The sequence below is a fragment of the Balaenoptera physalus genome (genome assembly GCF_965194825.1).
Source record: "Balaenoptera physalus genome assembly, chromosome: 5".
Classification (NCBI taxonomy): domain Eukaryota; kingdom Metazoa; phylum Chordata; class Mammalia; order Artiodactyla; family Balaenopteridae; genus Balaenoptera; species Balaenoptera physalus.
In genome coordinates, this window is record NC_138884.1 from 45,061,602 (window position 1) to 45,076,680 (window position 15,079).

Sequence of the window (15,079 nt, forward strand, 5' to 3'; positions counted from 1 at the left end):
TATGGTGTTGATTAATTGATCATGGTGTTCCTAGAAGTGAAATAGATAGGAAGCCTACTAAATTTGTACTTCTCTGTAGAAGCAGAAAAGTTCTAGGTCAAGTGAATAAAAGTCGAACCTAAATCATAAAAACAGAGAGTCACATCCCTTCAATACATTCCTAGACATGAGCCAGTTTATGGATCCCGAACCCCTGGAATGAAGGAGAGGCTGGGCCCCACTGAGGAAGGACCCCAGTGCACTCTGAAAGTTTATACTGTCAATTCTTGCCCCAGCCTTCCCCAGAATGATGTTTGGCATTTTACCAGAGTAACTGTGCATTGGGGAAAAGGAAATTATTAGACCTTTTGGGGAACAACTGACTCTGGCTTTGAAATGATACTAATTCCAAGAGACCTAAAACATTGCAGGGGCCCAAAAGTCAGAGTAGAGGTTATGGAAGTCAAGCGACTAATGGAGTTTTAGCTCAGTTCTGTCTCACCATGGGCCCAATGGTTCTCCAAACCAATCATGTGGTTATTTCTCCAGTTCTGGAATGTATACTTGGTATAGACATATTTAGCAGCTGGCAGATTCTCCACATTTGTTCCCTGACCTGTGGAGGGAGGGTTATTATGATGGGAAAGACGAAGTAAAAGCCAGGAGAACTGCCTCTACCTAGGAAAACAATAAATAAAATTTAATACCACATTCATGGAGGGACTGCAGAGTTTACGGCCAGCATCAAGGACTTGAAGGAGGCAGGGATGGTGATTCCTACAACATCCTATCTGGCCTGTGCAGAAGAGAGATGGATCTTGAGAATGACAGTAGATTATCATAATCTTAACCAGGTGGTGACTCCAATTGTAGCTGTTGTTGCAGATGTGGTTTCATTGCTTGAGAAAGTTAACACTCACCCTGGTAAATGGTATGTAAGTATATGTATTTGGTCTGGAAAATGCCTTTTTATCCATCCCTGTCCATTAGGCCCACCAGAAGCAGATTGCTTTCAGCTGGCAAGGCCAGTAATACACCTTCACTGTCCTACCTCAGGAGTATATCAACTTTCCAGACTGATGCCATCATTTAGTTTGCTAGAAAATACACCTGACTCTCCCTTCCATAAGATATCACACTGGTCTATTACATTGCTGACACTATGCTGGTTGGATCTAGTGAACAAGCAGTAGCAACTACTCTAGATTTGTTGGTAAGGTATTTATGTGTCAGAGGACAGAAAATAGATAAGACAAAATGCCATGGCCTCCTACATCAGTGAGATTTCTAGGGGCCCAGTGGTATGAGCCATGTCAAGATATCCCTTCTAAGGTGAAGGATAAGTTGTCGTCTCTGACACCTCCTACAACCAAAGCACAGGCACAGCTCTTAGTGATTTCTTTGGGTTTTGGAGGCAACATATTCCTCATCTGGATGTGTTACTCCAGACTTTTTAATGAAGTGACTCCAAAAGCTGCTAGTTTAGGATGGAACCCAGAACAAGAGAAGGCTGTGTAACAGGTCCAGGCTGCAGTGCAAGCTGCTTTGCCACTTGGGCCATAAGATCCAGAAGACACAATGGTGTTGACATGTCTGTGGCAAATAAGGATGCTGTCTGGAGCCTTTTGAAGGCCCTCATAGGTGAATCAAAGCATAGGCCTTAAGAACTGTGGAGCAAGGCCCTCCCATCATTTTGGTAACTAGTCTCCTTTTGAGAAACAAGAGGTCTGCTACTGAACTTTGTAGAGACTGAACACTTCACCTTGGGCCATCAAGTTACCATGTGACCTGAGCTGCCCATCATGAACTAAGTGGTATCTTAACCACCAAGCCATAACAGAGGACATGCACAGCAGCACTCCATCGTCAAATGGATATGGTATATATGTGATCAGGCCAGAGCAGGTCTTGAAGGCACAAGTAAGTTCCATGAAGAAGTAGCTCAAAGGCCCACAGTCCTCACTTCTGCTACACTACCTTTTCTCTCCCAGCCTGCACCTATGACGTCAAGGGGACTTCGCTACTATTAATTGACGGAGGGAGACTCAGGCAGGCCTGGTTTACAAATGGTTCTGCACAATATGCAGGCACTACCCAAAAGTGGATAGCTACTGCCCTCAGCCCCTCTCTGAGACATCTCTGAAGGACAGTGGTGAAGAGAAATCCTCCCAGTGGGCAGAACTTGAGGCCATGCACCTGGCTGAGGGAGAAACACTTGGAAGGAGAAATGGTCAGACACGCTGGGTGGTCAGGAATTGAAAAAAGCATGACTGGAAAGTTGGTCATAAAGAAAATTGGGGAAGAGGTATGTGAACAGATTTCTCTGAATAGTTGAAAAACATGAAGATATTTGTGTCTCATGTGAATGCTCATCATCAAAGGGTGATCTCAGCAGAGGAGGATTTTAATTATCAAGTAGATAGGATGCCCTGTTCTGTGGAGACCAGTCAGCCTCTTTCCCCAGCCACCCCTGTCATTGCCCAATGGGCTCATCAACAAAGTGGCCATGGTGACAGGGACGCAGGTTACGCATGGGCTCAGCAATATCGACTTCCACTCATCAAGGCTGACCTGGCTACAGCCACTACTGAATTCCCAATCAAAAAGAATCAACCAGCAGCAGAGACCAACAGTGGGCCCTCAATATGGTGTTATTCCCCGGGTGATCAGCCAGCTAGTCAGTGGCAGACTGATGACACTGGACAGCTTTCATTGTGCAAGGGGCAGTATTTTGTTCTTATTGGAATAGACATTTGCTCTGGGTACAGATTTGCCTTTCCTGCATACGTCACTTCTGCCTAACTACCATCCATGATCTTACAGAATGACTTATCATTGTCATGGGATTCTGCAAGCATTGCTCAAGATCAAGGAATACATTTCACAGCAGATGAAGTGAGGCAATGGGCCCTTGGAATTCACTAGTCTTACCTGAAGCAGCAGGCTTGATAGAATGGTGGAATGGCCTTCTGAAGACTCAGTTACAGGGCTGGCTATGTGACAATACCTCTGCTTGTCCCAGGGCAAGGTTCTCCAGAGGGTTGTATATGCTCTGAATTGGAGTCCAATATATGGTCCTCTTTCTTCCATAGACAGGATTCTCGGGTCCAGGAATTTTAAGAGACAAAAATGAGAATAGTTATTTTCAACTCTTCAGTATTATCCCTAGTGACCCACTATCAAATTTTTGCTTTTTGTTCCTGTGACCTTATGCTCTGCTGGTCTTAGTTCCAAAGGGGAAAATGCTTCTACCAGGAGACACAGCAATGATTCCAAAGAACTGGGAGTTAAGACTAACACCCAGCTACCTTGGGCTCCTCATGCCTCTGAATCAACAGACAAAGAAGGAAAGGAAAGTGTTTGTTGCTACAAGGATACTACTTGCGGACTACTCTTCCACACGGAAGTAAGGAAAAGTGTATCTGGATATAGTAGATCGCTTAAGGCATCCCTTAGTATTACCATGTTCTTTGATTAAGCTCAGTGGAAAACTACAACAACCCAGTCTAGGCAGGGCTACTAATGACCCAGACTATTCAAGAAGCAAGGATTTGGTCACCCACCAGGGAAGAACCACGATCTGCTGAGGTGCTTGCTGAAGATAGAAAGAATACAGAATGGGTATAAGAAAGTAGTTACAAAGACCAGCTATAACTGACCACTTACAGAAACGAGGACTGTAATTGTCATGAGTACACCATTTTTTTTTTTTGCTATGAATATATTTGTGTTAAGTGTGTATTTGTTTTTTCTCTCTCATATTCCCTTATTATGTAACATGAGTTGTATTGATTTTATATCATAATATGTAAGTACTCTTAATTTTACATTATAGTACTTTAAGTTATATCACAAGGATTTACCTCCTCTTCTGGGGATAGGGTTAGTGTATTTTGATTGGACTCAGAATTGTTGTATCATATTAAGTGGAATTAAGACCTTGTTATTGTCTTATTTGGGGATTAAGTAAGATTTGAGGAGATGCATATGGGTGTCATGTTGACACAGGGTCGACTTGTGATGATTAGTTTCATGTGTCAACTTAACTGGCTATGGGGGACCCAGATTAAAAATTATTTCTGGGTATATTTTGTGAGGGAATTTCCAGGTGAAATTAGCATTGAAATTGGTGGACTCAGTAAAGTTGATTGCCCCCCCCCCAATGTGGGTGGACATCATCCAGTCTGTTGAGGGCTTGAATAGAACAAGAGCTGGGGGAAGGAAGAATTTGCCCCTTTTTCCTGCCTCATGGTGTGAGGTGAGATATTTCATCTTCTCCTGACCTCAGACTGGAATTTATATCACCACCTCCCCTGGTTCTCAGGCCATTGGACTAGGATTGAATTATATCACTAGCTTTCTGGGGCCTCCAGCTTACAGATGGCAGACTGTGGGATTTCTCAGCTTCCATTATCATAAGAGCTAATTCCCTGTTACAAACACATGCATGTATTCTATAGGTTCTGCTTCTTTGGAGAATTCTGACTAATACAACATGTATCCACCACTGTAATATCACACAGAATACTTTTACTGACCTAAGAATCCCCTGTGTTCCACCTATTCAACCTCCTCTTCCCTTCCTCCTCCCAAACCCCCAACAACCACTGATCTTTTTACGGTCTCCATAGCTTTGCCTTCTAAAATATCATATAGTTAAGAATTATACAGTACGTAGCCCTTTCAGATTGGTTTATTTCACCTAGTAATATGCATTTAAGTTCCTCCATGTCTTTTCATGGGTAGTTTATTTCCTTTTGTTGCTGAATAATATTCCATTGTATGAATGTGGAACAGGTTTTTGTTTGTTTGTTTGTTTGTTTTTAATCCATCCATCTATGGAAGGGCACCTTGGTTGCCTCTAATTTTTGGCAATTATGAATAAAGCTGCCACAATCATTCATGTGCAGGCTTTTGTATGGACGTAAATTTTCAGCTCTTTGGGGTATATACCAAAGAGCTTGATTGCTGCATTTTATGGTAAATGTATATTTACTCTTTTATTAAACTGCCAAACTGTCTTCCAAAGAGTCTGTACCATTTTGCATTCCCTACAGCAATCATGAGAGTTCCTACTGCTCTGCAGCCTCACCAGCATTTGGTGTTGTCAGTGTTCTGAATTTTTGTCCTCTTCATAGCTGCATAGTGGTTTCTCATTGCTGTTTTAATTTGCAGTTCTCCAAACACATAAGGTGTTGAGCATCTTGTCATATGCCTATTTGATATTTTATATCTTCTTTACTGAGGTGTCAGTTTAGATTTTTTGTCCACTTTTAATCAGGTTGTCCTGTTTTTTTAGTGGTAAGCAGTAAGTGTTCTTTGTATATTTTCATACCAATCCTTTATCTGATTTGTCTTTTACAAATTTTTTCTCCCCATCTATGACTTGACTTCCCATTCTCTTGATATTCATATCTTTTTAAAGTTTTTTTTCTTTTCTTTGTGTGTTTATTTTGAATAATGTATATTGCTTTTTCTTCAGTTAACTAATTCTTTTCTGCAATGTCTAATCTACTGTTAATTCTATCCAATGTACTTTTAATCTCAGCTATTTTAGTTTTAATCTCTAAAACTTTGATTTGCTTTTTAAAAAATACCTTCCTTTACATGTCCAATCCCTCCTGTAGCTTCTTGAAAATATGAAATATAATTATAATATCTACTTTAGTTTTGTTGTCTACTAATGCTTTAATTTTTCTATTTCTGGGTCAGTTTTAATTAGGTTTTTTCCCCTTCATTGTGGTTCTATATTCCTGCTTCTTGATATACCTGGTAATTTTTTTATTGGATGACAGTCACTGTAGATTTTCTTTTTCTGGTGCTAAATATTTTAGTATTTCTGTACATATTCTTGAACTTTGTTCTGGGATGCAGTTAAATTACTTAAAAATAATTTTATCCTTCTGAGTCTTGCTTTTAAGCTTTTTAGGTGGAACCCAAGTAATGTTTCGACCATGTTAAGTTTTCCCCACATTTCAGGATTGAAAACTATTCTGAATACTCATGTATTAAACAGTTTTCCATTCTAGCTGGGAAGACCAGGCTTTCTTTTTTTTTTTCCCCTTTGTGAGTGTTAAGAACTTGTTCTTTCTGATACATACAGGTGGTTCTTTCCCTGCCATGAGTAGTGTTCTTACATGCATATGCCCATCTGTACTCATAGGCCTCTGTAACCTAGTTTCCATTCACCTATCCTGCTTCTCATCCCTTCATTCACTCTTCCACATTCACAGTGGGGCTTGTTTAATTTCTAGAACAAGCCTGGCTCTTTGCACACAATTTTTATTGCTTCTGCTTAGAATGTGCTTCCTCAGCCTGGCTTGACTGGCTCCAAAATGGCATTCAACTCTGAACAGGAATATCACCTTTTCTTATGCAAGTAAGGTTCCCCAATTTTCTCTCAAACACTGTTTCTTGCCTTCAAATCATTTTGAGATTCAAAAAAGCTTGTTCATGTGTTTTTTAAAATTTTGCTTTCCCAGGCTATCTTACCCAGGAGTTGATAACTACATGGGGACAGAAACTCTAGAAAAGAGATAATTTAATGATGAGCTTTCTTTATTCGTCATATTTTATACTGTTAGAAGAATGAGGCTATCAACTGAATTCTGTCCCCCCAAAATTCATATATTCAAGCTCTAACAAAGTGATGGTATTTGGAGATGAGGCCTTTGGCAGGTAATGAGATTAAATGATGTCATGAGGATTAGGCTCTATTAGTGCCCCTGTAAGAGGAAACCAGAGAGTTTTTTCTGTCTCTCTCCACCATGTGAGGACACAGTGAAAAGACAGTTGTCTGCAAGCCAGGAAGAGAGCCCTCACCAGGCACTGAATTGGCCAGCACCGTGATCTTAGACTTCCAAGCCTCTAGAACTGTGAGTTGTTAAAGTCACCAAGCCTATAGTATTATGTTATGGCAGCTTGAGTTATAAGAGTACTAAATGGAAGAGACATGGAGGAACCCTAAACACATATTGCTAAATGAAAGAGGCCAAACTGAAATGGATACATACTGTATGATTTCAGCTATATGACATCCTGGAAAAGGTAGGGCACTGAAACTATTCTGTATGATACTGTAATGGTCAACGCTTGTCATACATTCGTCAAAACCCATAGGATATGCAACAGAGTAAACTGTAATGTAAACTATGGATATTAGTTAACAGTAATGTATGAACTTTGGCTCATCAATTGTAAAAAATTTCCCACGCTACTGCAAGACGTTACTAATAGGGGAAACTTTGGTTTGGGGAATAGATGTGAGGGGGTGTATGGGAACTCTATACTCTGCTCAAATTCTCTTTAAACTTAAAACTACTCTAAATATAGTCTACCAATTTATTTAAACAAAATAAATCTAAGTTGCCTCATCATATTGTGAGGTTATTACCATCTTACAGTTTTTCTATTTGACCGACTTCTTTAATGTTCATTTCTATCTTCTTTTATCCTTGTAAAACATAAATCAAATGTTTTGTACTATTTCACCTCCCAGACTATTATCTTTTTAGTTATATGTCTTTCACAAACTTTCATTGGAAACTACATGAGATATCCTTGACTTATTACACTCTATGCCCATTACTATTTTCACCACCTCCCTAGTAATGCTTGAACCTTGGCTACGACCCATTGTCACCTCTGGACAAATAGTTTCTGCTCTATTTTCTGTCTTCTGTCCTTCTGGGCCACTTCTATCTACCATCATTACCCAAAGAACTGACTTTACAGATTCTACATGCCAGTGTGTAAGACTTGCAGTGTTTTAAGAAGTATCCCAACTTCATGATGATGATTTGGGGTCATTACCAAAGAACTCGGGATCATACATACTGTCTTAAGGTAGTTTTATAGGACAACGCACATTGGTATTTTCCTCCTATTAACAGAGTAGGAAACTGTGGGTTGATCTGCAGCTATTTTGATTAAGAAAGCAGGATATGAACTCTGCTTCTTTGCTGGGGTACTTGGCACTGCTCCTTCTCTTGCTGGGACATATTTTGCGCCTTTACAGCCTGACATCTAGGCGTCCTGACTAAACTAATGTTTGGCTTTATTGGATATGTTGAGCAGTCTGATTGATATTCTGGTACATACAGGGTACTTGGTCATAGTTGCTCACCTCTGAACCTCAGCTTCATCACCTGCAAAGTGCAACTAATAGCACATCCGCTTTGTGGGGTTTTTATGGATTTGGCAAGCGTCATAGTGCCTGGCACGTGCTAGAGACTCAGGTGATGCAGTAATTACCCAAAGTTGCATTTTCAGTGGATCCTTCCCACCGGGAGAAGGTGACTCACGGCCTTGGGGGAGGAAGAGCAGGGCAAACAGCAAGGGCAGCAAGGGCTAAGGCAAGGAGGTGAGAACTGACATGCAGGGGGGCCTCATGCTGGTATCACCAGAGGGCCCAGAGTGAGCCAGGATGTGGGGAGACACTGGCCGGTCAGTAAGACCAGGCCAAGAAGGGCCGTGTGAAGGGGCTTAGCTTTTATCTTGTGGTAGAGGCCATCCAAAGGAGAAAGTGGAAGATGGGTAGGTAGAGACTTCTCCCTTAGGAATTGTCCTCGGGGTCTGTTTATCTCCTGGCAGGGTCCGTTCAATGAGTTGGCCCCTCCAGCACATTCTAGAGAGGACTGGCCATGTCTGACCCTCTGGAGATACAGCCCTGACCTCCTGGCCACCTCACTGAGGAGAGGGCTCACGGGGGAATCAGCCTCACTCTGCATCTGTCCACCAGTCCTGCACCCTGAACTCCAGGACCACTCACTTGCAAGAGACACATCCAGCTGCCAGAGGAAGTGACATTTCCTGACTCATCTGGCTAAGAATGAGCAGAGTATTGCTGACCATTCCAGGGGAGTAGCTGCCACAGAAGATCAGGATGGGTACAAGCCATAGAAGGTCAGAAGGAACAAAGGTCAGTCCACGTGGGAGTTCACATGGGCGCCTCACAGTCACCAACATGCCCTCGAGTTTCCCTTCCAGCCCAACACACACTCCACCTGCCCACAGTCGCCTGTGCCACCATCACACAGCCCCACAGAGCTCCAAACATCCTCAAACACACAAACTCCCTACCTATAAGCAGATGCCTGTGTGCCCAGAACCCTCCTGCTCCAGTATACATGCACTACAAACCCCAATAAAATCACAGCCACAGTCTTGAATACAAAAACACACCCCCAACGGCCCCCGATAATCAAACACCTAAATCCTCACATCCCACAAAAATCCACCCAACCCCATATAACCCCCCAATGCAAACACACAAACCCTTCAACAATAGCCAAATACATTCAAACCAAACTCACATACTTCTTAATATAAGACACAACCCCCCAAATCTAAATATAACACATACAGTCCCCCCACAGCTGTGAACATCCACGTATGTACAATGCCTCAGAAGCTGAGACAAACACAAAATACCATCAGAGAGACACAATGTTTCCAACTTTCTCCTAAATACTCCCCCCAGAACACATGATGAACTCACACCCCCAATACAAACATACACCCATCTCCCTCTTGAGATACCATAAACAGCCTCTGTCACATCCCCTGATTATACACACACAGCTAACAACCCCAATTTACACTGACATCCCCAGTCTCTGCAAATTCCTCCACACCAAAAATACACTCCCTAAACTCTTACCCTACAGGATAAGCATATGTATACACCCCTATACTCTGAATACACACAGATCCAACACACAAAGCATTAAAATGCATACTCCTACCTCTTCTCAAATGCCTGCACACTGAGCCTCAAAACACCCAGAACCAGCCCCACCACCCAGCCGCACCATGCTACACCAACCGAACACTCATAAAGGCACTCAGGCCCCTCATCTCTCCCCAGATCACACATACACAGTCTCTACACAGCTTTACTATTACCCCAAACCGTCCTATACCCCAAACATACATCCATGAGTTCCCCACACAGCCCTAACCCGTGACAGAGGCAGCTCTACCAGGGGCATCATGGCACCCCGAGCGGGCAAGTCATATTCCTTGCCTCAACACCTCATCTCCCATTTATTGGCCTGTCATGCGGCAAGCACAGCAAGCTTGGACTTGGTAACATCTTTACTCAGGACACGGTGTCACAAAATGGGACATTGTTTTGTTTGTTTTGTTTTTGTGTTTTGTGTTTGTTTTTGTTTTGGGCTGCGCCACGTGGCTTGTGGGATCTTAGTTCCTCGACCAGAGATCGAACCCGCGCTCCCTGCAGTGGAAGCTCGGAGTCCTAAGCAATGGCCTACCAGGGAATTCCCATGGGACACTGTTACCTTGCAGTCATGGTCCTCACCTTTGTGAGACAGAGGTAGTAGTGCAGCAGGATGGAGAACGTTGTAAAGTTTAAGATAAAGATTAGGTGGTGAAAGCAGGATTTCACAGGAAGTGAATCTAGTGACACTTGCAGTGAAACGTTGCCAATTCAGAGTTAAGAAGACTGTGGACAATGTATGGAGTTTGCAAATAAACTTCATTTTCTAGAGTCAAATCTGCCAAGGCTTCCACTAAATTTGCACTTGTGGCTATAACCTTAAGACAACTGAGATAGGCATAAGCAACTGACTCAAGTTGCATGCTATAATAGGCAAAAGGCCTATGTTTACTACCATGCTCACATAGTTCCGCGGGGCCTGATTATGCCATTCATGCACAAATCAAGTAAAAGGTTTTGAATAACCTAAAGTTCATCTATTAGGTAGAGATCTCTTTGCTAACTTAAAAGGGCTAATATATTTTGCCTCCAGTGGAGATCTCACCTTAAAGTTTCCGAATCAACCTGAACCTGATCATTTGGGTAACCCTAAGGCAGGCAGCTCTTGCAGTACTTGTTTTAGCCTTGTAAAAGCCTGCTTATGTTTATCTTCCCAAGCAAAGGATTCAGGGACGAAATCTTTAATAAGTTCATAGAGTGGAAGAGGTAACAGAGCAAAATTTGGAACCCAGAGCTTGCAATAACCAGCTAAACCTAGAAATCCACAATGCTAGCACTTAGTTGTGAGTCTAGGAAGTTCCTGTATCAGCCGAATTCTCTCTGCAGATAGCTGAATTCCTTCAGTGCTTAGATTATGTCCTAGGTAATGAACAGTGTCTAGAGATAATTGTAATTTTTCCTTTGTGATCTTTCTCAGCTAACTGTTGCAGCAAATAAATGGAATCTTTTATGCATGCCTTATGGAATCTTTACAGTAGCTGAGTACAGCAGGAGGTTATCTCCATATGGTAAAAAGGTGGATTTCTCAGGGAACTAGAGGGTACTTAAATCTTGGTGAGGTACTTGGGAGAAAAAAGAAGGGGTCCCAGTGAACCCTTGAGGCATAAAAGTGCAGGTATATTGTTGATTGTTCCAAGTAAAGGCATATAGATATTGGCTGTTGGGTCTCCGGGATGCTGAAGAAAGGTGAACAAAGGTCTCCAACAGTACACCATTCCAAGTCAGTTGAAACTTGTGACAGAAGGGTGGCTAGGTTTGGAACAACAGGAAAACAGGGAATAACTATTTTTATTAACAGCTCCCAAGTCCTGGACAAATCGCCATCCTGCCAGGTTTCCAACCAGGCAAGATTGGCATGCTGCAGGGACGAGTACAGGAATGACTACCTCCCGGGAAATTAAGTCTTCTACAATAGGTGTGAGACCTTGTATGACCGCAGGCTTTAATAGTTGTTGAGGAAACCTAGGGAGAGGTTTAGCTACATCTATCTGAATCTTTATAGGTTTGCATTTTTTTTATTCTTCTGATGTTAACACTGTCAGAAGTAGCCCCCAAATTTGCAGGCATCTCCATCAAATTAGAGAACTTGTGCTGAACTTCCTCTTTTATGTCCAGGACAGATTGTAAGGAACATAAATAATCAGGTTCAAGTTGATCAGGAAATTTTAAGGTGAGATCTCCACTGGAGGCAAAATGTACTGGCCCTTTTAAGTTAGAAAAGAGATCTCTACCGAATAGATTAACTGGGGCTATATTGCATAGCAAAAAGGAATCTTGGTTGAGATAAAAATTCTCTCTGAACTTTCTTAGGTACTCCCACTATGGAAACATCCTCTTGACTCAGAGGGACCTGTTGTTCTTTGAGGGTGGGATTTAGAGTAGAAAGCACAGCTCTGGTTAGGGCTAGGGCTAGGGTGTTAAAGGGTTAGGTAATTATGTTTACAGTTAGGGTTAGGGTTTAATGCAGATTTCAAAGTAAAATATGAGAGTGGGCTTTACAGTAGAAAGCATAGCTCCAGTATCAACTAAAATTTGGCAGTTTTTCATCAATTTTCATTCTATTTTCCTCTGGGCTGTTTAAGGTAATTGCTGGTAATAGTTTACCAGAGAACCTCTGGAGTTCTGCCAACTAGGGGAGAGGGTCATGGTGGGGGGCCCTCCCTTTGAGACAGATATGAGAGCATTTGTGAAGAGTTTGCATAGGACCTTTGAGGACACCTTTTTTTCTAGTGTCCTCACTGATTACAAATGAAACATCAACTTTGGGTCATCGAATTGATCATGAACCCCTAGGAGGTTGTAATGGGGGAGGCCTAGGTGTTATTTTGTGTCTCTTGCCTTAGAGCTGTTGTAACTGTAAGGCTAAGAGCTTGGTGGATTTCTGTTTGTGATCTTGCTCCAAGGTCCTTTCAAAACGCTCAGCTACAGTCAGGAGTTCAGTCAGGCCTACAGCCTCCCAGCCTATTTTCTGCCCTTTTATCAATCCACTAATCTCAGAAGATAATCCATTTACAAAGAGGGCAATTAAAGTAGGCTGAGTGGCCTTTTCATTGCTTGCAACCCCAAATGCTGTAAAAAGAGAGCCTACAAACTGGCTCTAAAGTCTTCCACAGATTCACCCCTCTTTTGTTTGTATGAGTGAATAACAGGCCAATCATTATTAGGCCAATTAATAATAGACCAAGTGTGAGCAGGGAAGATTTTAGGAATAGCTTATAAAAGGTTAGTTGTTATCCTGCAAGCCTTTTTAGGTTGAGGATCTTGAATATCATCCTAGGGATTATGTCATTTTGCTTCCCGCGTCCATTCTGGGGCTTCCCCCAGTCCTACCAACATGTGTACAAGCGGATAAAGATCTAGCAGTTTGGGGACATAGGCCGTGACAGTGACTCTAAATTCTTCAAAAAATGTTGGGAGTTCCTCCCTAGGTTTAGAGAATTCTTTGACTATAGCTCTCAGTTCAGTCTTTGACCAAGGGGTAAAGGACACCTGAGGGGGCTCACCTGCAACCTCAGGTAGTTTTACTTTACATGGCAATCGTTAAATATTCTCTTGGGAATAGAAAAGTATTTCAGACAGAAAATGAGTAAAACAAGAGTACTCAGGTGAAAAAGGAAAGGGGGGGACAGTAGGAGTTCAATCTGCAGTCACATCCGTCCTATGGTCTTTTGTTTCAGGTACCTTTTGTCTCTTTAATTTTTCATTAGCTTTCTGTTCCAACATAGCTCTAAACGAAGCTATGTTGGAATCTTGAAACCTTCTGTAAACTTTTACATACCAATTAAAGCAGGCATCTCATTCTCCCTGTCCAATTTGGGAACCCTTGCTCTCCAGAGTTTTCCTCAAATGAACAATCTTGTCTAACTGGAACATTCCCCACAATGACCATTGTAATTCTAGATCAATATTAGTATAACTTTGCCATCTTTCTAAATATCTACTGCCTCCAGGACCATAGTTCTCAAATATAAAATAAGCAGGAGTGCCAGAAGCTGGCATTCTCAACTCTGGTGATAAAGGATCTCATTTCCTTAGCTAGCCTTTGTCAACCCAAAAGAACACACAAAAGAACTGCGCCTTAATATATCAGCAGTAACAAAGAGATGTCACTATGTCCTGGCCAAAAGAAGGCCTGGTATGCACCACCACCAATTCCCAGGGATCCCTGGACTGAGGAAAAAGATCCAACCAGCAAATCCCAAGGAATGGGGACTGCAAACTGATGCCAAACAAAATGGAGAACTATAGCCGCCACCAACAGTTCCAAGCATGGAAACTGAGGGCTGATTCCAAACAGATGGGCAAGTGCAGACTACACTGCCAGCAGTGCCCAATGTGGAATCCAGGGAACAAAATTAGGGGCTAGGGTTTCCCACTCAAAAATATACTGGCAATAACCAAGAGATGTTACTGTGCCCTGGGAATTTCCATCTGAAAGGCTAGGGGTTTGGCCTCAGGGAGAATCCTCTACCAGACAAACTGACCTGCCCTGTAAAGGAAAGCCAATTTGATGGCGAGCACAAACTCAATCAAAGAGAATGGAGCTCAAACCAAGAGGAGCTTACCAACAACCTTCAGGAATGGCAAGAAAGACAGTGAACTCAAAGGAGTTGTGGGCACCACACCTGTTTCTCCTTGTCCCAAATGTTATCAGAAATTTGCTACAGATCCCATCACTGCCACCAATATATTTATCTTTTTCTTTTTAAAAAGATAAGCACTTAATCATAAAATCATCCTGTTAGCAAGAGGAATCATGAGAGTGGATTTTAGAAAAGTGCACATACCTATTTTTATACAGAACATTTCTGGAGGGATACATATTAAACTGTTAGTGGCCACCTCTGAACGCCAACAATGTATTAAAAAACAAAATTTAACTGAGTAAATGTGAAGATTTACTTTGAAGTTTGAATAAATTGGCTTTATTAAACGATTCATGAATCAGGCAGCATCTCATCTGATAGAAAGGGAGATACTCCAACGGGTTACACAACATGGAAGGCTTTTTGTTTTTTGGCCACGCCACATGGCATGTGGAAATCTTAGTTCCCAGACCAGGGATCGAACCCATGCCCCGTGCATTGGAAGAGCAGAGTCTTAGCCCCTGGACCACCAGGAAAGTCCCAGAAGGATTTTAAAGTAAAGAGGGTGGGACAAGGAAAGAAAGTCATCATCAAGGGAAAAAATGAAAGTTCACTGGAGGAAAGTGAAACTTCAGGTGACAATGGCTTCTCATTGGCTAAACTGCGGAATTTTCTATTAGCTATTTCTATTTTCTATTTCTTGTTGCTGGCCAGGAAGGAAGTCTTCCCTCCTCCAGCTGGGGTAGTAAAGTGGTTGCACTTCCTGTTTGGGGTC

At 42.1% G+C, this 15,079-nt stretch overlaps 1 protein-coding gene and 1 long non-coding RNA gene across 3 annotated transcripts in view; one reads left to right on the forward strand and one right to left on the reverse strand.

Moving 5' to 3' along the window:
* Positions 1-15,079, forward strand: part of LOC309661491 (protein transport protein Sec31A-like) — a gene marked incomplete at its 3' end in the record, with an annotated part of 222,919 nt that overhangs the window by 150,165 nt on the left and 57,675 nt on the right. The gene's annotated exons all lie outside the window — the stretch shown is intronic.
* LOC309661735 overlaps positions 1-15,079 on the reverse strand; it is a 65,211-nt gene that overhangs the window by 49,918 nt on the left and 214 nt on the right. Inside the window, exon 2 of one of the 2 annotated variants that reach the window (XR_014264228.1) lies at positions 2,911-3,079. This is a non-coding gene — a long non-coding RNA (uncharacterized lncRNA). Of the gene's footprint in view, positions 1-2,910; positions 3,684-15,079 lie in introns of those variants that run through there. The other variant, XR_014264229.1, reaches the window with a different exon arrangement.